This window comes from Dunckerocampus dactyliophorus, chromosome 10, assembly GCF_027744805.1.
Source record: "Dunckerocampus dactyliophorus isolate RoL2022-P2 chromosome 10, RoL_Ddac_1.1, whole genome shotgun sequence".
NCBI lineage: Eukaryota > Metazoa > Chordata > Actinopteri > Syngnathiformes > Syngnathidae > Dunckerocampus > Dunckerocampus dactyliophorus.
In genome coordinates, this window is record NC_072828.1 from 30,469,758 (window position 1) to 30,497,298 (window position 27,541).

Sequence of the window (27,541 nt, forward strand, 5' to 3'; positions counted from 1 at the left end):
ACATCAATGCTTTGCAGGCTGGATTTATGCTGCATGGTAGACGCTTTTATCACCCAGCTGGGAAGTGTGTCATTGCCATGGAGAGAGAAAACAAATTCATGGAATCGGATACGCTCGCATCTGAATCAGGCCTCTTAAAGATGTGGATTACGGTAGAAAGACCCAGTATTGAATAATAGCGTGACTTGCAAACTCGGCCAGGCAGCTAGATCAGAGCACAAACGCAGTCACAATGCTCTCCAATCCAATCCAATCCACTTCATTTATACAGCACATTTGAGAAACACTGTTTCAAAGGGCAGCACAGACCAGCAAAAACATAAATAATAAGTACAAATACAAATTACTACAGTAAAAAAGCAATAAATAAAAGCAATAAATAAAAAGCACAAAATAAATAAGTAAATAAAATAAAATAAAATCAATCAATAAATAAAACCAATATCAAACTAAAAAAGAATAAAAGACACAAAGAACCACACGAGTTAAAAGCCAGAGATTAAAGGTGGGCTTTAAGACGAGACTTAAAGCTTTCAATTGTGGGGGCCGTTTTTACATGGGGGGGGAGAGTGTTCCACAGCTTTGGGCCAACTGCGGAAAAGGCCCGGTCTCCCCTGGTCTTAAGTCTCGTCTTGGGAGCCACCAGTTGGAGCTGGCCTTTGGACCTCAATGTAAATTTGGATGAGGTCCGAGATGTACTGGGGGGCCAGCCCATTCAACACCTTCAAAACAAACAATAAAATCTGCAAATCAATTCTAAAACGCACAGGCAACCAGTGCAGGGAGGCTAAAATTGGGGTAACATGCTCCCTCGTTTTGGTTCCTGCTGCAGAGTTCTGGACTAACTGGAAGCGAGAGAGTCATTTGTGGCTTATTCCAGAGTAAAGCGCATTACAGTAGTCCAGACGTGACAAAATAAAAGCGTGCATGGCTTGTTGGAAATGTCGCAAGGATAAAAACTATTGAATTTTGGATAAAAGCCGAAGATGATAAAAAAAAAATAGGATTTAAAAAGGGTTCTCAAAGGGTTTGGGTTCGGGACCTGGCATTAATTAGGGTGCAGGGTAGAGACCTGGCATGAGTTAGGGTTAGGGTTAGTGTTGAGGTTAGGGATCTGACATTAGTTTGGGTTTGGGTCTGGGTTAGGGTTAGAGGCCTGACATTAGTCTGGGTTCAGGTTACAGTTAGAGACCCGAGATTAGTTAGGATTAGGGTTAGTGTTGGGGTTAGGGATCTGACGTTAATTTGAGGGAAGAGCTGCTGCCTATATCTGTATCGGTAGGTATTAATATCGCTAATGAGGTGCTGGCCAATATTGGTATCAGAAATAAGTAAGAAATCCAATATTGAGCATAAATTTAACATTTTTGTCATTGCTTCTGAAAGTTTTCCGCTTGGGGACCTCAGCGTTACACGATACCACTAAATAGACAATAATTCAATAATTGCCAAAGTATCTAGTGGAGCGACGCTGAGGTTAACATCCCTAACCCCGGGTCAGTTTGGGCCAAAATAAATTGTTTTAAATTGTATTTATTCATTTGTATATTTATTTATTTAGATATTTTAAACTAAATGTTTAAACAAGTAAGAATTGTATTTATTGTTGCTTACTTGCGGGTTGTCGTTATTGGGTCGTTTAGATAACCAGCACTTTGTACGCATGCAAGTTCTTTTCAAGTGTTCAGCACCACTTGGAACAGTGATGCAGCAGCGTGCGCTCAGTGGCGGCTTCATGACAAATCATTTAAAAAAACAATAATAATGACATAAAAAATGTGTCCATTGAAGTGTATTATATACTGTGTGTATTTTCTCTGCGATTCCCATCGTTTAAAATCATTTTCTTAAGTGAAAGCCGCAGAATTTGCTCATTTCCTGTAAGTGTGACAATATTATTCTTGCTCATCCGACAATAAACTTGAAAGAAATGTCACTGTAGTACTGTAGTACTCTGGCTCATCGTGAGGGGGCGTACATGAGCAGGCAGGTGCTTGTCACTCCTTCTGCAAAGAGGAAAAGTGGCTGCGACTAAAAGAAAAGAAGGACGACCTTCACAACAAAGTAACAAGTTTTCCTGGAGAAGGATCGGCGCATACAGTACTTTATGTACAAATGAAGGTAAGACCACAAGTATGCAAACAAAAACAAAAGACCACAAAACTCAACACAAAATCATATGTCGGCACAAAATCACAATTAGTGACTTTGACCTGCAGTTTAAATCCAGCCTAAGACATTTTATCCTGTCATTAGACACAGGAAGGCTATTTGTGCTACGGTGCCAATATGTCGATTATCCGTACCGTGATTTGTAGACTTTTCCTCTGAGGAAAAGTAAGTCGTTGCATGTACTTAAGCTTTACTAGAAGCTAATGTAGGGGCTTTGTGAAAGAATGCCCTTATGCACCAAATATGTCTGCTTCATGTTTTTTGGACTGCTGAGAACCATTCATTCACAGTGCTGCAGTGTTCCCTTGTATTGCAACTTCTACTTTCTTATTATTGCAAAAAAAAGATTGTGGGAGCTTGCCGGATGTCGCGCATCTAACCATGAAAGAGGCCTCCATGTTGATCAAACATAACTCAGCGATCACATGATGTACCCGAGTTCAACCAGGCTGCTTGTTTACATACGGTGGTGCACATGCCGTGCATGCAGATTTTTTCAAATTTCAGGTCAAAATCAGTCCCGATTATGGCAAATAAACCGGAGCCCCAGAGCAAAAGCAATCATACGAGCTAAACCAGGTGCAGGAAGGACAACAACCCTGATGACACGACTCATTTCGCATTTTAACAGCACATTATAGCGTTCTCATTTCCTAATGGGTTACATCAAAGAACGAAATGTGCAGCTCATTCTGGACATTTGGATAATCATTGTTGCGTGGTGGAAGTGTCGATTCATGTCGCGGTAAAGCAATTGAGGCCAAATGGAGTGCACTACTTGGCTGTCACCAGCAGAGGCACTGTTCTAGTTCGCAGCCTAAAAAAGAACATGATGTTGTGGATGCTATGGAAAGCTCAAGGAAAAATGCCTTTTTTTAAATTCATTTTGCCCATCAATCCACAATCCTTATGTGAGACATGAACACACGTCTTTCCCGTGCATTTGACAGATATAAAAACAGCTAAAAAAAGGCAGCTACGGAAGAATCCACCCACATTAACCAAGCTACGGTGACATTGTTAGTATTATTGTTATTAACGCTGTTACGCCAAAGAACTACATCACTGGCGTAGTGACACCTCGCCACTACGACTCTAGCTTCACCACACACTCGCTCACAATGCCTCAGGCCACTACCGAAAGGTAACGCTACATATTGGAGCTGCCGCCACTGCTGCTGTGTTTTTGTTGTTTGGTTTGGAAAAGTGAATACTAGATGTCGTGTTTGTTTCTATGTGATGGTTGCTGGTTCTATCCCAAGTGGGTAAATAGATTTCTAGGATATGTCAGCATTCATTCTACATTTTAGTTCAGCGTTAGCGTGTCAGCATTCACACGCAATTTCTACTGAAATCGCTTCATCAATTTGGAGTTGTGTCAGGTCTTTCTGTGTTTATTTTTAGTCCGTCTGATTGCTGCGTTACTGTTGTTGGCATGACACGTGTAGTCTTGCACATTCTCCTTGTCGTGTGCTAACAATTGCGCATATTGAAGTCTGGAGACAATTGAAGAGTAACTGCCTTGTGATGAAAAAGTGATGCTTTATTATTTCAGATTTCTTTCGAAAGCCTTGCAGGACGAGCGAAGCCCACAGATGTTCTCGTTGGCTTGGCCCGTGTTTTATAATTTCTGATTATGATACATTAGCTTGATGGATCGTAATTATGATAGCTGCACTGTATGAGTGTCTCGCTCAATCATCTCAAAGCACGCAGAACACAGGGGTTGGGTTTACAGTGAAAATGCCACATCTTTTGAAAAATATGTCCATTTTTCCGCGGGATGGAGTTCTAGCATGGGCAAAGTGAAGCAAATTGGAAGTGTTGGCCTCTGCTGAACCATATTACTGGCGACCATATATCATTTTTTATAGGTCACAAGTGAAGCACATCTGTTTCCACTTGCCCAAGTTTCCATACAAAACATTTGAATAGAGATTCTTCATGTATATCCTTTGCTCCCCTGCTCTTGTGCCTCAGACATCAATCCCCCCCTCAAAAGAGCAAAAGGCTGCGTCGCACTAGAACTTTCTCAGCCCGTCTGATGAAAGAACGCAGCCGGAGAAGGCGCACAATGTTTACTCCACAACACTGTTTGCTCCCCGTGATTTGTTTACGTAGCGCCGACTTTTAACAGTCAACTTTTGTGACAGTTGTGCAAGCCAGACCCAACATGGCCACGCTGGGCCCAGGTTTTTCGCTCAAATTTGATCTCAAAGCTCCGCATGTGTTTGACTTCTTTTTAATTACTTCCTGTCTGCTGGGTCAATTAGAAGTCCTGGGTTCTTTTAAGGGTGGGGGTGCTGGCTCCTAGCAGCGTTTTGAACAGACAGAGTGATTAAATAACCGAAATGTTATGAGCGCAATGATGAGATCATTCATTGGGGTTTGATTTGACGTTGTGTTACCTTTCCGAACGCACGCTTTTATGCTTAGACCGACGGTGACTCGCCGCGCGCTCTTGGATCCATTTTAATTAAACAAGGAGAAAAGACAAAGAAGTCTTTATCGATTCAGGTAGCTTGAAGACTTAAGTCGGACTCTGTTTTTCCATGATTGATTTCAGTTGCGCGGCTGCCACCCTATTCGTATTTAATTAAGTGATCACATTTAACAAAAACTGATTAGAAGATTTGACAGTACGAGACAAAAGAAAAAGACAGATTAACCCTAAAAACAATTGGCCTGTGTCAGTCTGCAGTCTATGCAATTTGGGGACTTATTTTCACCGACACTTACTACTAGTAAAGTCACAAAAAACTTTTTGCATGCTTTTGGGATGCTTATTCCAAAAGTAACACCCTCTTATTAGTTATCAAAGTTAAGGTAGAGTGTTTTATTGTTTTTAGAGTCTACTATTAACATAGTTGAACCTTTTAAACTAAACACATGCCTCATAACGTGACGTCAAATGAAGGTGTTGTTTTGTTGTTCTTTTTGCTGTCGTGGTTCCATGTTTAACATTTGTATTACATTTCAAGGTTCCCTGACATGATTCATCAACTTTGCTTCACAATATTGTTTGTAATTATGTTGTACATTGTTACATTTTTGAAAGCGAAAGGTAAATACGCAAAAATGTAGTTCACAGTCCATGGCGCTAGCCATAAAACGATGGACCAAGCAAGCGCAGAGAATGAGAGACAGACGCCCACCTTCTTTGCAGCGATCGTTTCACTGACGACTGCTATGAAGGAACGCCATTACAAGAAGCATTTGGCCTAAAAGTACGGCATAAATGCATTTTGAAAAAGGATGCTATTTTGCCGGTACGCAGGAAAAAAAACTCGTCAAGGAAGAACTCCCACCACATCACAGTTGGCACAAGAGAGGGAGGCATGTCTTGTTTACATAATGTCGTCTAAACACGATTCCACGATAGCGACAAGGCTGAAAGGCATTATACATGTGATATGAACATCTTTTGACAGCGATATGCTTACTGTGCGAGCACTCATCGTTGACGTGCGGCCACATATACAATAAAACAGACTATAAAAACCCTTTACGCTCATTAAGAAGCCAAATTAAAACAATAATTGAAGGATGTGCAACTCCAGGGTAATTTACATTTACCATTCTGTGTTTTGAACGCCTTTTGTCTTTGTCTTAAGGCTTAAGCCCATGTTCTGCATCTCCAAATGTTTCTTCGTCCTGGAAAACTATTGACACATTGCTCAAATCTTCGCTATAATCACTGTAAACATCCTCCGTCTTGTTCACCGCCATGTTTGTTTACCTGAAAAAAAAGTGCTTCATATTTTAGCTGTATTATCACACATTTATGGAGAACAAGAAAAAAATACCCATTTTCAGAGAAAAAAAATGTTTTTGACCTAAAATCTGCAAATTTGTGGGGTGATGAATACTGAATTGCCATTTGCAGGGATCTACTCTAAAGCCTCGTTGGACAACAGAATGAATCTCAAGGCACTTGACACATGCTCCGCATCAGCTGAAGCCCACACGAGGAAGCGCTTTGGCAATCAAGTAAAAAAAAACTCCGTCTATGGAAGAAACAGTGAAGAACCGGAACTCAGTCTGGGGTGGCCGTCTGCCTCGAATGGGTTCCGTTGTAGATTTGATAAAGATGCAAGATACCTTCCAGGTAATCACCACAAGAACCCCGACCCCTCCAACAAAACATCCGCTTTCTAAAAAAAAAAACTAGAAAGAAAGATCATCTTGCCAACACAAAGGAAGCCCGGTTCAAGCAGTGTAAAAACAGGGCAGCTCGTTGTGGAGGTGGACAAGTGAGGTCAAGTCTCCCAAGTTGCACGGTTGTCCGTGGCTACATAAATATTAACTGAGTCTCCACTGTGTTGAGACAGGCCTTCTTTGATGGGGAGTCTGCTCCAAGAGCCCGATTTCCAAGGAGACCGCTCCCGTTTTCCCAGAGAAACTCCCGTATTTTGCCCTTCTTTCCCGGCATCCTACCGTTTTGATAGTTTCCTGTATTTTAGCTTTCATGCTCGACAAACACTCGGGCAACATCGCCGTAGCGCATCCTGTTGTCAGTAACGTCATTAAAAAAATCACATCACGGTTCCTCGCCGTGATGAGGTTCACGACGATCAAAATATGTCTGTCAAAAATGTGCGTGTTTAAGCAAGTTTTACGCAGTTTTGGCCTAAATTAAGCATTTTCAATCTTAAATAAGGCTTTATGAACTAAAGCACAAATTATATATATAATGTACGTAAGTATTATTACTATATAAGCATGTAGTAAGAGTAAGTGTATCAAATGAAACAACAAACCATAGGTATATGTGTGTGTGTGTGTGTGTGTGTGAAAGTTTATATAATGTCTTATGTCTGTCTTATACTGTACGTCTTATTTTCTCTTTTTATGTCTACTATATTAGGTAATTCAAGTCTTGAGGTCTCTAATAATGTTAATGCTGGTCAAAAATATGCATACTTAAGCAAATTGTATGTATTTTAGGCCTAAATTAAGCATTTTTGAGCATACAAATGGCTAAAAGAGCAAAAATACAAAATATACTTTGTACAAGCACATAAGCATTACTATATACTGTAAGCGTGTAAATGAAAAAAAACGTAAGCTAGCGGTATGTGTGTGTGTGAGAGTCTGTTTTTATGTCTTACTTATGTCTTCAATGTCTTATTTTCTCATATTATATCTACTACATCGGGTAATATGAATGCACGGGTGACTATAGGGGTGTTATTTAATGTTAAATTAAGCATTTTAAAGCGTAAAAATTAAATACAAAAAACTAAAATACAAATTCTAATGATGTGTAGTAAGTGTATTAACTAAAACAAACCGTAGGCTAGCGCTATGAAGTGTGTGTCACTCAATATTATGTCTTATTTATGTCTTATTCTCTCTTATTATGTCTGCTATATTGAGTAATAGTAGTGTAAAGGTGACTGTGGGGTGGTATTTCATGTATAGAGGGTTCTAATAATGTTAATGTTAATCAAAAATATGCATATTTAAGCAAATGGTCTGTATTTTCTGACTAAATTAAGCATTTCAAGATTCAAAATTGTTCAGTTCACTAAAATACAAATTGTAATTAAAAATTGTCATGTTGTAAGCGTATCAAATGAAACAAATCGTAGGTTAGCGGTATGACGTGTGTGTCAATCTAGATTATGTCTTATTCATGTCTAATTTTTTCTTATTATGTCTACTATATTGGGTAATAGGAGTGTAAAGGTGACTATAGGGGTGTTATTTCATGTCTAGAGGGCTCTAGTAATGTTAAAAATCGCATTTAGAAGGTCGTAAACAGGTTTACAAATCAGGAAATCCTGCTTTGCGGAAATTCACTGATCACGGCCAAGTCTGGAACCGATTAACCGAGTTACATGGTTCCCTTTTCAGTATTATTTCTGTTTTTTGTGTGTTGCTATCTAACTTTAGTTCATACCGTGTCACGCTAAAGCCTGACAGTAAAAATAGGGAAATACTGCAAATAGGGTGAAATGTGCCTTTGTTGTGTTATTGAAAAAACTAGAGGTTGTTTATTCACCTGTGCTTTAAAGTATATGTCATGTCCTACACCCTCTACCTGTACACGGTTCAAGGTCAAGACCAATAAACGTGCATCAATGTCATGAGGAGTCCAGTAGAAATGATTACATGACTGGAAGAAATGGAACAATGAGTCATAGTACTTAGAAGCTGCTTTGTTAATTGTGCTCTGAAACTCTAAACCTGACTGAGCTCTAATTTATCGGGGTCAGTCTGGCGGTCCTGTGACTGGTCATGTGCGCCTGACATGTCAATCATGTGCAAATATTTTGGGAAGGAACCAATAAGCATTGTTAGCGGAACAATCGGCAGTTAAGAGGCAGGCTTTGAGCCACATGAGAAATGGGGAGACGGGAGATGTTTGTGCTCACCATGGATGACTGAAGCCCATCCAAAGCATCTTCACATGATAGGACAACGAAACAACAACAGCAGTCGTGTCTTTGTAGTCAGGCAAACAAGCCTTTTTCTGCTTTTTACCAGGGGAGATTTAGAGTTAGCACCATGTGACAGATCCGGCTGATGATGCGTAAGCGGGGGTTACGCAGCAGGACCACCAGAGAATGGCAAAAAAACGCAAGTAACTGACAGGCCATAAAAATGACTATTTATGCCGCACGGATCCAAACCCTCCTGCTAGCTTGACACTGATTTTCTCCTCTGATTTCAGATCAACAGTTACAATAAAAGTTCCTGTTGTGATTGTTAGATTGGATTCACTTCCAGGTACTTGACAAAGACTCACAGGTGCTCGACGAAGACTTGAGTTGCACTGACTCACGGTTACTTCACAAAGACTCGAGTTGCACTGATTCACGATTACTTGACAAAAACTTGAGTTGCACTGACTCACGGTTACTTGCCAAAGACTCGAGTTTCACTGACTCACGAGTGCTCGCCGAAGACTTGAGTTTTACTGGCCCACAGGTGGTTCACGAATACTGAAGGGTGACTCAAGGTTACTCAACGAAGACTCGATTTTCACTGACTCCCGGGTACTTGACAAAGATTCTTTCTTCTAGTGAATGATAACGTAAGATGAGCCATGAACAGATGGAATCAGAGTCATGATGTACCCTCGCAGCACACAACTGTGGTGTGTTCAAGGACTGCCATACATAGTGCGAAATCTCAAAACAAAAAACATGATCAATGAAGCATAAAGACATAAATATGTAAAACTTGTGTGGGGGTGTTTAACAGCGGTACATGTGTGCTGTACATCACGTATTTATAAATTATCTGATGCGTTTTCTGGGGAAAAACTGCCCATTTTCAGAGAAAAAAAACTGACCAAAAATCAGTAAAACTATCTTTCATCACTTGGTAGTATTGCGCCTCCTTTTGAAAACAATATCACTGTATGACAAGCGCTCGCCGTGACTTATGTAAGAAACGATGGCACAAATAGGTTAAACACGCAAAAACGCACACAAATGGGGTGAATTACTGTGCGATTCCTCTGATAACGCTGTCTTCACTTCTTGATGTTTTCTGTTGAGTTATGTGTCGGCTATCTTTTCAAAGGAATAGTTTCATGCCCTCTGTTGGTAATTTCAGGCTGCAGACTAGAATGAATACAAAATTGCTGTTTAACAAAGCCCTGTGAAGACACCACATGTGTTTTAAGTCTCCGCTTATAAATAAACATGTTTCCAGCTATGGATGCTTGCCACGAGGTGACCTTTTATTACATCTGTTTTCTCTTTTTTTGTCGCTTGCCTTCCCCAAAAATGGCATGTATATTATTATGTAAAATTATGCTTATGAAAACATAAGTCGGCCCCCCTCTCCTGCGTTCACCTTCACCTGGCGAGCATGACTCAACTTCACATTTCCCCACTGCGGGTGACAGACAGTTTTTATTGAAGCCAGATGCTTACCCACGTCCTGCCTTGCAGTGTTTCAGGACACAACTGCTCAGCCACGTCACAACTTGAGTCCTGATGCGGAAGTAAACATGCAACTCTCGTGCGTCGACCTGCTTTGTTCCATGCAGTTTGTAAAAACACACTGAAGAGTAACAACCTCACGCCTCTACTTTAGGTAAACCTGCTCAATCTAATCAGATACTTGTCTCTGTTAACTTGCTCACTTCACGAAGACTCGAGTTTCACTGACTGATGGGTAGTCAATGAAAACTCCAGTTTCACTGACTCACGAGTAGTTGTCAAAGACTCAGGTTTCATTGACAAAGACTCAAGTTTCACTGACTCACGGTGACTTGCCAGAAACTCGAGTTTCACTGACTACCGAGTAGTTGACAAAGACTCGAGTTTCACTGACTCACGGTTACCAGACAAAGGCTCGAGTTACACTGACTCCCGGGTATTTGACAATAGACTCGGGCTTCACTGACTCATGGGTAGTCAACAAAAACTCATGTTTTCATTGAATCACGGGTGCTCAACAATGACTTGAGTTTCACAGACTCACGGGTGCTAAACGTAGACTCGGGTTGTTGACAAAAACTTGAGTTTCACTGTTTCACGAGTAGTTGATGTAGACTTGGGTTTCACTGACTCATGAGTGCTCGACAAAGACTCAAGTTTCACTGACTCACAATTACTTGATGAAGACTCGAGTTACACTGACTCCCGGTAGTTGACAATAGACTTGAGTTTCACTGACTCAAGGGTAGATGACAAAGACTCGAGTTTCAGTGACTCTGGGATGCTTGACAAAGGGTCATACTTTACTGACTCGTGGGCGCTAAACGTAGACTCGAGTTTCACTGACGGATGGGTCATTGACAAAAACTCGAGTTTCACTGTTTAACGGGTAGCTGATGAGGACTCGAGTTTCACTGACTTACAGGGTGTCGACGAAGACTTGACTTTCACTGACTCATGAGTGCTCAATGAAGACTCAAGTTTCATTGAATCACAATTATGTGATGAAGACTCTAGTTTCACTGACCCACGAGTGCTCGATGAAGACCAGAGTTTCACTGACTCATGAGTGCTCAATGATGACTCAAGTTTCACTGACTCACAATTATGTGATGAAGACTCTAGTTTCACTGACCCACGAGTGCTCGATGAAGACTAAAGTTTCACTGACTCAAGGGTATTTGACAAAGACTTAATTTCCACTGACTCACGGGTAGTCAAGAAAGAGTCGAGAATTTTTCCGTTATTATTCCATCATATAAGTGATAAGTGAAAAAAGAAATGCTGATCCATAGTTGAGCTTAACGGCAGTGTCATCTTTATTACTGTGCTTTTAAAAATGCTTGGTGATATTACGGTCACCAAATCCTCCTTTTCATTGGTTGACTAGACAGGACTGCCCACCGAGCCACAAGACTATTTGCACTAAAGCAAAGAACACATCTCACAGCAGAAAAAAGAGCCAAAAATGTATGCAATGATAACATCATCTCTGTGATTTCATTTGAATTTTTCCAAAAAGAAGATGGCACGCTAATAAGGCTCCTGCTGCGACTCCTGCTGCTGCAGCTCTCACAAAATCCAGATCCGGGAAGTTCCAGTCCGTAGTTTTGTCCCGGCCCCGCTCTCAGTGGGTGCCCGCACACTGCATCCTGCTCCCGGCCGAGGCACTGACTGGCTCTGCTTACTGGAAGTCTGCCGCTCGTCGCTTCCTCCACCAACCGGTGAGCGGGCTCCGTTTCGGCTTCATAACTTCCACGCTTTTCACCCACGGACGGAGCACAAGCCTGGGATAGGAGCGCCATCCAGCCGTCACTTTTTCTTTTTGTTTCGAGGGGTGCCGCTGTACAGACTACATGGTGTCGGCTGGGTTCCGGCAGAGGTGTTAATGAGACTGGACTGTGAGCGACTGTTGGCTATGGAAGTGTGCCCCAGGAAGAGAGGCACGGCCGGGCTAAGAGGAAGACCCGCCGCCGCCTGAGAAGCAGCTCATGAAAGACCCTCACAGGACCGCTCCATCACGCACCACCTGACTTATTTTTTTCTTTTTCATTCTTTTCCACCAATTCCCATCCATCCTGACTTGCAAGGTACGTTTCCTTTCCACACATTTAATTCATTAATGCTGCTTTTAAAGTTGAATGCAAAGTCGCTTTCCTCACTCATGCGTGACTCAATTAAATAGCTTTTTTTCCTGCAGCTTAAAAAGTCGCAAGCAAATAACCCCGAAATACACAAAAATCCCAGTGCAACAGATGTGCAGCCTTGTGGAGCCCACAGTGCATTTCAGTGATGGAAGCATATTAACTTTGGTCTCGAAAAAAAACGAAGAAATAAAGCCATTGATGCTTTTGTTGCATTCAGTGGGGATTTCTGGTGGAAGAATGTGACCTGAAGTGATTTCTAATCCTTTATAATTGGACCAGAGCTATTTTTTCCTAAGACATGGAAGAAAAAGGGGAGAAAATGAGCCAACCATTAATTTTGGAGGTAACCTATGTGATGCAAATGGTCCATAGATCTAAAATGAGAAATAAAATGGCTATGCAGAAAGGAAGCACACACACACACACACACATATATATATATATGTATGTATCTGTATACATATATATATGTATATATACTGTATATATATATGTATATGTGTATATACATATATACGTATATGTATATATGTATTTCAGTATATGTACAGTATATACACATGTATTACACGTTTATTGTAAAGGATGTTAAAAGCATGCGTTGAGTAGCAGCCGCGGCCGGTTGGTGATGCACGGTGCCCCCCCCCTCCAAGCACAGCAGCACTCATCGGTGATCCATCACTGGATTATTGGTGAAATTTAGCCCCGCGCTTGACATAGTCTCTGTTTTACAGGTTGGAAATAGTCCTGCAAATTCCTGCATGGATTTATGTCTTAAGTCTGCTTAGTGGACTTTGTGTACAGTGACTAGTCTTTTTTTGGAATGAAAAGAGAACACCAAAAGTGCTTTTGCAAGGAAAAGATGGTGACCTAAAGCAAAGAGGCGGGTCACGACTCCTGAATGGATTTGTGTTTATCTGCATTTAAAAAAAAACAAGTGCAACATTCAGCCTCTTGGAATAAACGCATTAACATATCAGAGGAGTCTTTTCTGCTTTTTGGAGTCTCTGTTGGCTGGAATGTTGCCTCGTCTCACTCCGTCGTGTTGTGCTGCGTGTGCCGAGCTTCCTCATGCAGTGACTCACGGCTGGTGAGGTGTTTTGTAGGCCGAAAAAAGTGGGTCAATTGATGAGATGAATTTAAAAAACAAACAAAAACAAAAAAAACGTCTCTTTAAAGTAAAAGTTCCGGCGTATTTGTGAGGGATTCGAGGCGGGCCTGGATCTGCAGCTTTTTCGCTTCTCAGTGCGGATCGATTACGGACCGTCTCGCTTCTCCAAAGTGGTAGCAGTCACAAGTGCCTTACATCCATTTTCTCAACGCTGTCTTATTTTTTTCTTTCATTATTTCACACTCCGGCTAGTGAGTGTGAAAACTGAGAGAGCGGGTGCGAGCTCATCAAAATTTGTGACATTATGGGCTGTTGCTTGATTCTGCCCACCCGCCCAACCCGCCCTTCCTTCTTTGGCTCCCTTTTCTCTGACAATAGACAAGAGCATCCCAGATTGGCTTCTCTCGACGAATCGTATGGCTACGGGAGCCTGGTTGGGGATTCTCGGGTCGGGCGCTTTGGCTTTTTTAAGGTCATTTGTTATTGATTTAACATTGATTTAATGTTGAATGACGTGGACCGGCTGAGTCTTTTTCCCGTGATGTCACATCGTTGTAAATGCACCTTGATGAGCGTCCACATTCTTTTGTCTGCCTCTTCACTAAAGTCTGATGTCAGAGTGGTGTCTTCTTCCATGAGCGGGGCTGCCGATGCCTCAGAAGTCGGCAGAGCAGGGAGTGGATGCATTAAGATTTACACCCTGATGCTTATTTCGGCATATAAATTGTGGGTCTGCCTTTTTTTCCCTAAACCACCTACATGGAATCATACTGGGCGGATAACTACTTGCCATTAAACGGAATCAACCCGGCCGTAAAGAGGTCGAACGCGCACGTTTTGGGCTTCCCCTTCATGTGACTAATTTTATTTTACGATTGCTGATCGGTAAAAGACGGAGAGAGCTACTGTGTGCACCCCCTCCGCCGCCCACCTCCACCACCAAACATTTGTTTCCACTTCCCAAAAGGCCCTGCAGTGCAGAAAGGTGGAGGGCTGGTGGTGGTGGGTGGGGGAAGGGTTTGGGGGGTGGGGGGTGGTGGGGGGATTCGATTTGCGGGTTTCGGCTGAAGAAACTTCCTGCTTGCCGAAGTAATTTCATAGCGAGACGTGACGCGATAGCTTGCGTTTCAACTGTGATGATGAGAAACAACATGGATGTTAGCCTACAGTGCAGCCCTGCCTCGGGTGCAAAGTCCAACGTGCGACTCTGGCAAACTGATTGTAAGTCATCCTTTACAGCATGTTGCGCACATGTTTGGCTTTCAAAATGTTGTGCATGAGTAAAGCTGGGGATTGGTCACACCCAACGTGGGGAAAGCAGGAAGAAATAGAGCGAAAGATGAAAGAAACACAACCGCGAGCTGGATTTTTCTTGAAAAAAAGAAACACAGATTTCACTGAATTATAAGGAATGTGCAATTTATGTGAGATATTCTATTCATTTCAGAACGACACACACACACACACACACACACACACACACACATTTATTGTGCTATATGTGAACAAGACTCACGCTTATCTGTGCACAGCTGCAACACTGTTTGGGGAAAATATTCAATTTGTGCGTGTCAGAGGAGATGGGAGGCTGTGAGCAAACAGCAGTTATTGCCGCTCCGCCATAGCAGCCGCGAGCAGGCCGTGCATTGGGGAAAAAAGGGGGATCTGCACACGTCTGCCCGGGGAAGGGAGTCATGTCTCGGCAGGATTATAGCACAGCGAAGCACTTAAAAGCCCCTCTGCCGACAGGACAGGGATGCTGTGGGTAAACACGGCCGAGCAGTATATCTGTCCTTGACTATTGTCGCTCATTGCGCGTGACTAAAGTTTTAGTTTCAGTCGTACGGTGTCGGGTTTATAGCGCTTTAGCGAGTGGGAACCATTTTTGGTGACGTATGGGGGAAAAAAAGAGCTGAGGGAAAAAAACCCAAAACACACTAAATTAATTATTTGAAAAATGATAAAATAGTTTAATATTTAAAGACATGAAAAAAACAATAAATAAAAAAAGTCTGTTTTTATTAAATATTCCTCAGTAGAGAAGTATTTACCCGCTGATTGGTCAAATAAGTAATCTGCGTTTATGATCAAATAGAAAGGTGTCGAAGTATGAATCCACGCTCCCATGCGAACTTTTCGAGACCCGTACGCAAAAAGTTTGTACGCAGACTTTTTAAAAATAACACCCAACGTCCCATTGAATTGTGGTGGATTGGGTTTCTGAGTTGCTTCTGTACACGGCAAAAATAAACATGAAAAAAATGTCTAGGGCACTTAAAAAAACTAAAAAATTATATTTAAAAAAATCTGTTTTTATAAAATATTCCATTTAATCTTTCCTCTGTAAAAAAAAAAAAAAGACTGCTTGATTTATCTAATTAATAAAAAAAAACAAGTCTGTAAGGTGTGTTTATGGTCAAATTAAAAGGTGTCAGTGTATGAACACACACTCGGATACAAACCTGACTCGACCCTTCCACAAAAAGTTTGTGCGTACTTTTCAGACTTTTAAAAAATCACACACAACGTCCCATTGAATTTGATATGTGCCTGTCTGGTGGATTGGGTCTCCTAAGTTGCTATTGTACGCTGCAGCGTGTGCTTGGCTGTGTTGGAGGCTTTGTTCTTGCACCGCGGCCTCGTTGCCAACTCAGATGGAGCGCAGCGTCTGGCCTGGGACTTTCAGAGGAATATCACGATATCACAGGCCTGCTAAGTTGCCTCAAAACTAAGCTAATCAACAAAATAATTATCTGTTCAATTGCAAGCCTGCCAGACATCAAATGCCGAGGAGGAGGAGGATGGGAGGGAAAAAACAATCAAATTATGTGTTAATGATTGCTCACGCTGACAGGAGGCGCGGCTGTGTTTTTTATTTTTTAAGAGTACGCGAGGAAAGATGGAGCAAAGAAAAGAGGGGGAAAAAAGTGGCTTGTAGGTTTTTCAAATCAACATAAACGTCCATCATCGCCTCTAATGAGCTTCTTACGTGGGTTTTTTTGGGATTGAAACAGGGAGAGAACAGTATTAGTCTATTAATTTCCTGCAGTGAATCATGGAACCTGCTGCTTTTATCTTCACGCTGAGCTCCATGTGTGGGCCACCAAAAAAAGCTTTATGTTTGCCTCACACACTCACAAGTTTTGCCTGCTGTGCCCCCCCCCAGACCCCCCCTTTACTCTGGGCATAGATAATGTCTCTGCATATGAATCAACCGCACTCGTTGAGCTTCCTCTTTCCAGTAATTGAGCAAGCAGACGCCGTAAAACAGTCGTCATGGTATCGCTGGCGTGCGCTTCTAGGAGCTACTTTCCACTTCTTCTTGGAAGCTCCCTCCCCATTGGAAATAAAATGGTATTTTTTTAATTTCCTGGGTGCATTTAGAATGTTGTGCTTGATTGAAATCTAGCAGGAGGTAAAGTGCAGCCTCAGGAGGTACGGCGGTGGTCTCCTGTCTAATTGTAAAATGTGATGATAATTGATCAGAAATGCGTTTTTGACAGCAGAAATTAGGATGAAGTAGAGCCGTCGCTGTATTAGCTGCACCCACCACCTCGCCGACACTGTTCTACCTTCACAAAGACAACAGCAGCAGAATGTTGATGTCAAAATATGGCTAGAATGGCGGTGGTGTCAAACTGAACTGGTAGGCGGCATGGCTCAGGTGGTAGCGTGGTCGTCTCCCAACTAGAAAGTTACAGGTTCGATCCTCCTGTGATCATGTGGAAGGATACTGAACCCCCAGTTGCTCCTGGTGCTGTCATCAGTAGGCCAATGTCCTAACAGCGCTATACAAGTGAAAGAGCATTGAGACACAAACAACCACAAGACTGTTTTCTTCAACTTTAGCGTTAAATTCAGACATTATGTACCGCTGCAACAATTAATCGATGATTAATCGATTATCCAATTAATCGACAACTATTTGGGATTTCAGTTAATAGTTTTTTTTTACTTAAAAATTTTAGCATCCTTCAATTTCAGCCTCTCAGATGTGAATATTTTGAAATTTCCTTCGTCGTCCATGAAAGCAGAGCTATTATCTTTGTGTTTTAGGCAAAACAAGATATTCCCACACTTCAGCTTTGACTTTGAAAAACAGTGATGGACTTTTTTGCATGTTTTTTGTGTGTTTTTTTAATTGGCTCGTGCCACATTCTAAAAATATCATTTAACGTTTTTCTTTTTTAAACAACAGCAAAAATGGAAAAAATTTGCAGTCATTTGACATGAATGAAGTCCGTCCATCCATCTTCTATGTCGTTTATCCTCACTAGGGTCGCGGGTATGCTGGAGCCTATCCCAGCTGACTTCGGTCGAGAGGCGGGGTACACCCTGGACTGGTCGTCAAAATATTTAAAGAAAGTCGTAATCCAACAAGAAAAAGTCGCCATTTTATGAAAATAATGTTGTCATATTATGAGGAAAAAAAACATCATTTTAGTAGCATAAACTTGAAACATTAAAGAAAAAAGGTGTTATTTTTTAAAGTTGTAATATTATGAGAAACCAAATTGTCAGATTTGGAAAATTGGGTTGCGGAAAAAGTGATAATGTTACGAAAATAAAGTCAAAATATTATGGGAATAAAGTCAGAATTAAGAGAAGAAAGTTGAAATAAAAAAAAAAAAACAACTGCTGTAATTTTGCGAGCATAAAGTCAAAATATTAAGAGAAAAAAGTTTTAATCCGATGAGAAAAAAAAGTTTACATTTTAAGAGAATAATGTTGGAATATTATGAGGGAAAATTATGTCATTTTCGCAGCATAGAGTTGAAATATTCAAGAAAAAAGTCATTTTTTTCAACGTCCTGATATTATGAGGAACAAACAAATCAAAATGAAGTTGTCATTTTTGGAAAATTAGTTTGGGGAAAAAGTTATAATATGATGGGAATAAAGTCGAAATTACGAGAAAGGTACAATATTTCGAAAATTTAAAAAAACAGCAAAAAAGTTTGCTTTTTCACTTATATCGCAAAGCTGAGATGCAGTTTTTTTTTCATTTTTGGAAAATTGGGTTGCGGAAAAAGTTGTAGTGTTACGAGAATGAAGTCCAAATATTTTATAGGAGAAGAAAATGTAGATGAAAGCTGAAAGTTACGAGCAAAAAGTCAAAATATTAAGACAAGAAGTTGTATTGTTATGACGAAAAAAAGTTGCAATTTTGTGAGAATAATGGAATATTATCAGGAAAATTGTCATTTTTGCAGTTGAAATATTACAGAAAAAATAGATTATTTTTTTTCAGTCCTAATGTGAGAAACTAAATTAAGTTATTTTTTAAAAAGAGGTTAGGGAAAAGTTATAATATTATGGGAATTAAGTCCTAATATTATGAGAAGAAAACGTATGAAGAGAGGTACAATATTTGGAAAATTCAAAAGGAAAAATAGCAAAAATGGGGAAAAAGAGAGCAAAGAGTGAGGTTCGTACTAATAGGCCTTGTCACTTATCTCACAAAGCTGAGCTGAAAACCGATTCCTCCATGAACCAAAACAACAGTCGGCTAAGAAAACAATCGGCAGCTGCATACGGAAATACACGGTGCAGATGAACAACATTGGATTTTGTTGATGTTGCCGTACAAAATGTGAGTTGCGGGTGCCGACATTTTGTTAAAACACGCTTATCGAAATCAGCTGTGGACATGAACGTGACAAAAGAGTCGCTGTCGGGAGAAGAAAGGCTGGAGATCCGTTCCCTTCAGGCCGTGTGCGTGTGTGTCCAATCGTCATCGCTGCAGTACAACTATGCAGATGTAAACACACGCCATGTTTGGGAGTTGGCTGGAATTTGTTTTGTTGTTTTGGCGGTGGAGCTTTTGATTGTGTTGCAGCGGCGGCGCATTGCGTGTGTGTGTGTGTTTGTGTGTGTGTGTGTGTGTGTGTCAGGATGATGTTTTCTCTGCTGTCGTACCAACACAACACTGCTAGCAGAGCAGAATGGCCTGAGGAGGAGTTGTTCCTGACAGAGATGCATTGTTCGAGGCGCGCACTGAGTGGCTACATCTGTGAACCTCATCTTGACTACAGTGTGGGCCGAGCGACAACACGGCAACTGTCACAGCTGCACCTGCTGCTCTGTCCTCGCGCACGGCCTCTCTCGCCATGTGCCGAGCCGCCGCCGCCACCGCGTCTCTGTCTCCACCGCGACCGACGGCCTTCGCTCGGGTCAACTAGACGGGAGCTTCTTGAGTTCACGCGCATAAAACAGAGGAGAAAATGTGAGGTCGAACGGGAGAAATGAAATTGTTACCCCGGGGGGTGTTTGGATTTAGTCGTGCCGCGGTGCAAAAAAAAAACAAAAAAACCTGCCTGTAAAACAAAACGGGGTTCAAGAGAGCTGGCGTAATAAAACCTGACAAGTCTGGAGAGGGATTCCAAAGCCAGTTGACGCTCCGTGTTAGTGTGGATGGAGAATAAATCTCCACACACACACACAAACACACACACACACACACACACACACACACACACACACACGCTTACTTGTGTAATGAGGACATTAAGAGCATTAAAAATAAATACGTGCTTATATATGCTACACTGCTGTGAGCCCAACTCGTTTAAATACTGGCAAGTTTACCGTTTCAAAGCAAAACATGGAGTGCCTTTTTTATTGACATTTTTTTTGGCAGATTTTTGTTGTTGTTGAATTATGACATATTCCATTCATATCTCTCCATTTGCTTCATATCTCAGCTACGTTTTTTCACAGGATACATTTTTATTGTTTTTTTCAGTCGGAAGTGTTTACTTTTGGCAGGGCAGTGTTGCCAGGTAGTCGAGGTGCTCCCAAGCTGGCTTACGTGTCCGTGGTTCGGGTACGGCGGATCCTTTCTCCTTGTCGATTCAGCATACGCAGCCCACAATTTCGCGGATATTTTATTTTTATATAATTATTAGCTTTTTTTTTAGGCCGTTTTTCTGCCAAGTCACCCTGACAGTCGCAGATATTTGGTGATATCCATCCATCCATCCATCCATCCATCCGTCCATCCATCCATCCATCCGTCCGTCCGTACGTCCATCCGTCCATCCGTCCATCCATCCATCCATCCATCCATCCATCCATCCATCCATCCATCCATCCGTCCGTCCGTCCGTCCGTCCGTCCGTCCGTCCATCCATCCATCCATCCATCCGTCCATCCATCCATCCATCCATCCATCCGTCCATCCATCCATCCATCCATCCATCCGTCCATCCATCCATCCATCCATCCATCCATCCAACCACTTTCTATGCCAAGTATTCTGACCAGGGTTGCGGGTATGCCGGAGCCTATCCCAGCTGACTTGGGCAAGAGGCGGGGTATACCCTAAACTGGTCGCAAACCAATCGCAGGACAGTATTTGGTAAAAGATTTATTTAAATTTTTTAAAAATTCCTGTGGAAAAACTGCTTATTTTCACAGAACAAAAGATAAATCAATTAAATTAAAATAAGTAGATAAATAAAATAATTATTTTAATTCATTCATTTATTTCTTTTTTTCTGCAGAAAATCTGCTAAAAAATGTTTTGCTAAAAAAAAAAAAGATTTAATCAAAAATAATTATATTACCAAATATCAGCGAATTGGTGGGCAAATTGCCTAATTCTTCTGAAAAAATGTAAATAAATTAAAGATAAAAAATAAATTAAAGCAATTATTAAAATAATTATTTTAATGATTTTGTTTTCTGCTGAAAAACTGCTTATTTTTGTAGAAAAAAATAAAAAAAATGTTATGGAAAAACAGCCTAATTTGGTTGAAAAAAATGAAATAAAATTAAATAATTGTTAAAATACTAATTTTAATTGAATTATTTTTTTGTGCGGAAAATCTGCCCGTTTTTGCTAAATAAACATAAAAGATTTTATCAATTTTATTTTATCAAAATAATTGTTTCCAAATATCTGCAAATTTGAGGGCAACTTTAAAAACAAGTTGCCTAATTTTGCTGAAAAATAAAATAAGTTAAAGATGAAAAAATGTATTTAAAGTAATTATTAAAATAATTATTTAAATTAAAAAAAGTTTCTGCGTAAAAACTGCCTATTTATGCAGAAAAAAATGAAATACATGTGAAATTAATTATTATTAAACTAATTATTATTAAACTCATTTCATTTTTTAAATTAAAATTAAATTAAACATAATTACAAAATAATTATTTTAATTTCATTTTATTTTGCAGAAGAAAAAAAAAATAATGATATTACCAAATATCCTCATATGTGATGGCCGTGAATCAGGAATGAGAAAGGATCCGCTGGAAGAAAATACACACATCTCATGCATGAATAGTGTAAGTATTGTAAATAGTATTGTAAATAGTATTGTAAATAGTATTGTAAATACCTGACAATGCGGGCACAGTGACCAGCGTACGTCTACCACTGTTACAAAAGCCCACAATGTTGACATGTTTATGTCTTGATGTGTCACTGATCATGTTTTTTCCTCAAGCATTGAGATTTGACACTTTGTTTGGCGGTCCTTGAATGCACCATCGTCGTGTGCTATGGGACGTAAAAGTTTGTTTAGCTCCGGAAGCCCTCATTTAGACAGTCATGGATCATCTTGCGTTATTCCGTCGTGGCCAGTACCTATACATACGATCATTAAAGCAGTCACTTTTATTGCAAATGTTGTTCCAAAATCGAAGGAGAATGCCTCGGCTTTCGACATTCGCTGGTGACCCCGGAAGATAAAGTCCATGTTATGTTAAAATACCCCCTTGACTGATATTTGACTGATTTATTTGGGGAAAATGGCAGAACCTTGAGCAAGAAGTAGCTATCTTGTGCAAACTGGACCAGAACCAGGCTAGTGACGAAGCGGTGAGGTGTCCAAGGCTGATATGAGTGTTGACGGCATGGACTCACGCAGTTGGGGGCTGAGACTGACTACCCAGTGTCAGCTCTGCTTGTACATCTGTGCCAGGCCTGGCTGGCACTGGCGTCTGCCAACGCCTCCACTGCGGGGGTGCTCAAATAATAAACATCTTTAATGTGGCTGATAAGTAACCCCCACCTCTCAATCGGCATCGGGTTGATGGAGATGTCAAGTGAGTCACGTATTTACAATACAAAATTGGTCCGAAGGATATTGACGTCCTGATGTTTGCGAAGGAAAGGTACATGTATGAAGGCTTGTCTAATAATGCAGCGTGATGAAGCCCACACATGCCCTCGCTGCTGGCAAACTAAGGCTTCCTACACGTATTGTTCTTTAATATCCTGTAAGTGAGAGCTGCGGATCACACCTGTTTTGTTATCACCGCATCCGAACCTGAATGTGACAAAGCAAGAAACACATAACACTTAGCGTCTGAAGTGGCTGGACGTCCATCTTGAGCTCATTTGCATGCTTTAGTTGCAGTGATTTTTGGAGTTGAACGATCACGAGCGTGTCGTCAAGATGGAACCGTCCTTCTCCGGGCTTCTTCTTGTGTCAAGATTTTTAAAAAGTCCTTGAAACTTTTACAGAATGACTTTATGCAGCTGTAAAGGTGGTCTATAAAAGCCAAAATTAGTTTGTGAGGAAGCGCACGCTCACATTTGAACATCCCTCGCCACTTCACTTTTCCCAAAATACATTATTGTCCATCATTAGTCAAAAAGTACACATGCTTTAGCACATTTGACACATTTCATTGCCTCAGTAAAGCATTTTCAAGCACGAGAACGGCTAAATGAAGTACAATACGAATTTAAGGCATTCGGAAGACAGATTCAAAGACATTGTGATGTGTAGTATTCTACGCTGGTCGCTAGGTGTCAGTAGTGTTACTGTCATGTTCGGTGAGACGCACAAGCACCAGACCTGACCGTCGGAACAAGAGGTTTTTATTGCAGGTTTGAATGATCTCACAAGATAATAATCCCTAACAGGGGCTACTGTTGCGGCTGTAAACTAAAACTCAACTTTCAAGTCCCGACATCACTTCCTGTCTGCCCCCCCCACGCAGCTTTTGTCTTACAGTATTATATCTACTATAATTGGGTAATAGGAGGGTTAAGGTGACTATGGGGTGCCGTTTCATGTCTTGAGGGCTCTGATAATGTTAAAAACCTGACAGTGGTGCCTTGGTTAACGTCATTAATACATTCCAGAAGGTCCGACTCAAACCAAAGCAAATTTTGCCATAGAAAATAATGTAAATCCAGTTAATCCGTTCCAGACACCCAAAAATGTTAACACTAAACACATTTTGTATAAATATTCACATTTGAGAGGGCGATATTTACAATGTTTTAATTAAAAAGCGAATGCCAAAATAGTTGCTGATTAGTTTTAATGTTCAATTAATCATTGCATCATTGATTAATTGTTGCAGCACTACTTACTTGAGTCACTATTAAGGACCAGCTATTTATATTAGATACCGACTTTAGATAAATATTTTTGCCGCTGCGTAAAGGAGTTCTGGGCATGCTCCATAGATTCTGCAGGACCTTGAACTTGAGCAGCAGTTGACCAGAGTGATGAGTGTGGGTCCATATAGGAGCTGAAAAAGGAACAAAAAGTACCATAAAGAGGTCAATCAAACAAGGCGGGAGAGCAAAAGAGTGGTGCATTTTTTTTTTTTTTTGTCGTTGCAAAAAGTAGAGCCTTGGCATTTGTGGCATCACTCAACCTGAGGTGATTACAGTTGAGTGAGCTGACAGGATGCGGCTCCCGTAGCCATTTCCATCACAAGTAAGTCCGGCCCCCCCCCGCAGGTAGACAAGATGCCGCAGCTCGGAAGAGGCCGAGACCTGCCCAAAGGATGTACCGATGTTGTTTTTTCCTTGATAGCAACTCCCTGACTGTGGAGGTGAGCGTGTTCCCTATTTAGCATATGTAGCTTCTACCTATGCTACAGCAGTGGACCTTATGCTCTGTAAATGCTGCTACGAGACACAGAACAACGCCTACTTACAGGTCTTTTTATTTTCTCACCTCTATGGGCACCACAGTTTCCTGTGCATAACAGAGTTGCAGACTTACTGTAACTTAGGCGCCGTGAGGAAAGCGACAAAAGACTCTCCCTGCCGCATGCTTGCTTCAAACTTAAAGAGAAGTTTGTGCCCAGATAGAAATGTTTAATGAAGCTTTCGTACAACTAGAGCGTGCAGCTGATAGCCTCAAACTAAAGTGCTAATTGATGCTCGGGATATTTTTGGCATGTAAGACAAACGGGGGATGACAGAGATGGAGAATAATCACAGAGCCGGGGCGGAATATTTATTAGCCGGGCAAGACGGAGTCTTTTGAAGTGGCAATGTGTTCCCGCTTATAACGTGGAGAGCTTCACGTACGTTTACAAGACAGATCCTGAAGGGATGGAGTCGTTTGCTTTGAATGACATCATGACAGTTTGTGCTGTGCAGCTGGAAAACGGGAGATGTTTTCCATTTGGGGAACGGTGCGCCCTCAGTTAAAAACTTCAAAAATTTACGGCAAAATAGCGTACAATACGGCACGCGTCCTTTCATGCATGAGTCCCACTGTGTTCTTAATGTATCTTTATCACAAAAGGCTCTTGCTAGCAGCTTGCTAATACATGGAAACAGGAAGCAGAAGTCAGTTCCGTCGCCCGTCTTTGATGTCATCAGCGGTTAACTCTGTAGTTCTTTCCTAACTAACACAGTTACGCCACAACATATAACAATTATATTTTATATGCAAAAAACAAATTTAAATGCATATAAATAATGAACAAAAGGGGTAAATAGACATTTAAGGTTACTTTTTAACTTTTTGGATTGTTGACAGAGACACTATGTGACAGCGAGAGCAACACAAACACCACCTTCTTTTTTTGCCATGAGTTATTCCTTGAATTCAGTAGCGTTGCTAACCTTCTAAAATGCTGGCTCACGTAGCTTTCTTTGGCTCCATTTTGGGTTATTTTACAGCCGTGATCAAAATAGAAGCAGAGACTTGAGATGTGAAACACTATTGAATTCAAGAAATAGCTCATGGAAATACAGGATGGTGGTGTTGCTGGATGAATGAATGTGGTTAGAGTACGTTTCGGCCCTTCTGGAGCGGACTAATGCGGATTGATGACGCTAACCAAGGTTCCGCTGTACTTGGGTTTTGAAGAGTGGGGGATACCCAAAGTGGACTGTCTTGGGTCAATGGCTACATTTCCGATGTTGGCTTCAAACTTTGCAGTTTGGCCCCTGTTTTTACCAGCGTGACGGCGCCCGAAGCAAAGTCAAAAAAGTCACTCTTGGAATTTGGTGCCACTTGTGACCTAACAAATATCCTTGAGGTTTCTGTTTTCCGTATGAATATTGTGCATTTTTTCCCCTGCTTACGTAAAGTAAAATGGATATTCTCAAGAAAGTCCTCCTGCTTTCGGATTGATTGTCATCAAGACCACCTGTGTTTATCTCAGTTGGCGCCGCCCCTCGCTGCTTCCCGTCTTTGGAAAAACAAACATGAGTTTCAAAATGAAAATCAAAAAAGCAGTGATGATGTAAATGACAAACGTGCGGCCTCAAGCTCGAGCCCACAAGCCCAAGAGATGACGTCAGCTATGGTGCCTGTTTTGCTCGTGTTACTGCTACAATTGGAATAAGTGGTATTGAGTGAGTCTTTTTATTTAGACATCTAAAATATTGGCACAGCCTGATGAGATCAACTGCAAGAGCAGCATAGTCATTTCATTTTTTGTGATTTTTAAATGGGATTGCTCTCGTTTAGCTGCGAGAGACAAAATCATTTGTCAAAATCCTTGATATCGCCGATCCTTCTGACATTGGGCAATATTTCCTTTATTTATTTTATCCTTTTGAGGAAACGTTAGCACCATTCTAAAGGGTCCTGGTAACTTTGAACCAAATTGGTACTTCTACAACCCACGCGCACACACACTTACAGTATACATTTTTTGTTATTTTGTAAAAACATAAAAAAACGTAAAAACGTGCATTTATAGATATTTTTTTTGTCCTGTTTTTTTCCATTTTTGATGTTTTTTCATTTTTTTCCCACACTTAGTACAGCTCTGGTTTTAAAGCAAAGGAACTTTTTGATTTATTTCATAAGAAATATGTGACATTATTTCCTGTTTTTTGACCTTATTTAACAGCCGAACATGAAGTTCGTGATGTAAGGGTGTTGGTTTCATTTCACCACTTTTGGGAGGCTGAAATGAGAGGATATTTACGTTTGTAAATCAAAAATCGAATACCAAATAATTGCAAATTAATTTGATGATTGGTTAATCGTCGATTCATAGATTAGTTGTTGCAGTGCTACTTGCTTGAATCACTATTTCAAAAAATATTCACGTTTGAGAGGCTAAAATCAGAGGATATTTTCATTTTTGAAATTAAAAATTGAATAGCAAAATAATTGGTGATTCATTTGATGTTTGATTAATCATTGATAGATTAATTGTTGCAACTGTGCTTACTTGAATCACTGTTTCCCCAAAATATTCACATTTAAGAGGCTGAAATTAGAGGATATTTACATTTTAAATAAAAAAAAGTGAACACCAAAATAGTTGACGATTAATTAGATGATTGGTTAATCATGGATTCACAGATTAATTGTTGCAGCTCTACTTCAATCACTTTGCCCAGAATATTCACATTTGAGAGGCTGAAATCAGTGGATATTTGCATCGTATAAATCAAAAAGCGATTAGTCGAATAGCAAAATAGTTGTTGAGTAATTGGTTAATCATTGATTCATCAATTATTTGTTGCAATTCTTCTTACTTGAGTTTCTTCAGAATATTCACATTTGACAGGCTGAAATCAAAGTATATTTACATTTTTTTAAGCAGAAAACGATTAATTGAAAACAAAAAGAGTTGTTGAGTAATTGGATACGTGATTAATCATTGATTAATCAATTTAGTGTTGCAGTTCTGCCTACTTGAGTCACTGTTTCCCCCAAATATTCACATTTGAGAGGCTGAAATCAAAAGATATTTACATTTTTACATGGAAAATTTAATATTAAAATAGTTGGCGATTAACTGATTAATCATTGCTTAATTGCTGCAGCTCACGGAACGACTGGTGCATGTTATTCATATTTTATTCCGTGACCTTGCCATTGACATTCAATTTGTATTCTGAGTGAGCAGTCCCCTCCTGCCTGTCGTTATTTGGTACATAGCTACATCAGTAGCTTTTACCCTTTGGTGGATTACCCATGCAGAGATCGTGACCTCCAATCACGTCCCAACTTCATACCCGCTCCCAAGCG

The 27,541-nt window shown here is 40.6% G+C and overlaps 1 protein-coding gene across 20 annotated transcripts in view; it reads left to right on the forward strand.

Annotated features, from left to right (window-relative positions):
• The first annotated feature begins 11,507 nt into the window (after nucleotides 1-11,507).
• adgrl2a (adhesion G protein-coupled receptor L2a) overlaps nucleotides 11,508-27,541 on the forward strand; it is a 154,992-nt gene continuing 138,958 nt past the window's right edge. For 14 of the 20 annotated variants that reach the window (XM_054790269.1, XM_054790270.1, XM_054790276.1 and 11 more), the window contains exon 1: nucleotides 11,508-12,163. The gene's annotated coding sequence lies outside the window, so the exon portion shown is untranslated. The remainder of the gene's footprint in view (nucleotides 12,164-27,541) is intronic. The other 6 variants (XM_054790273.1, XM_054790275.1, XM_054790287.1 and 3 more) reach the window with 1 other exon arrangement.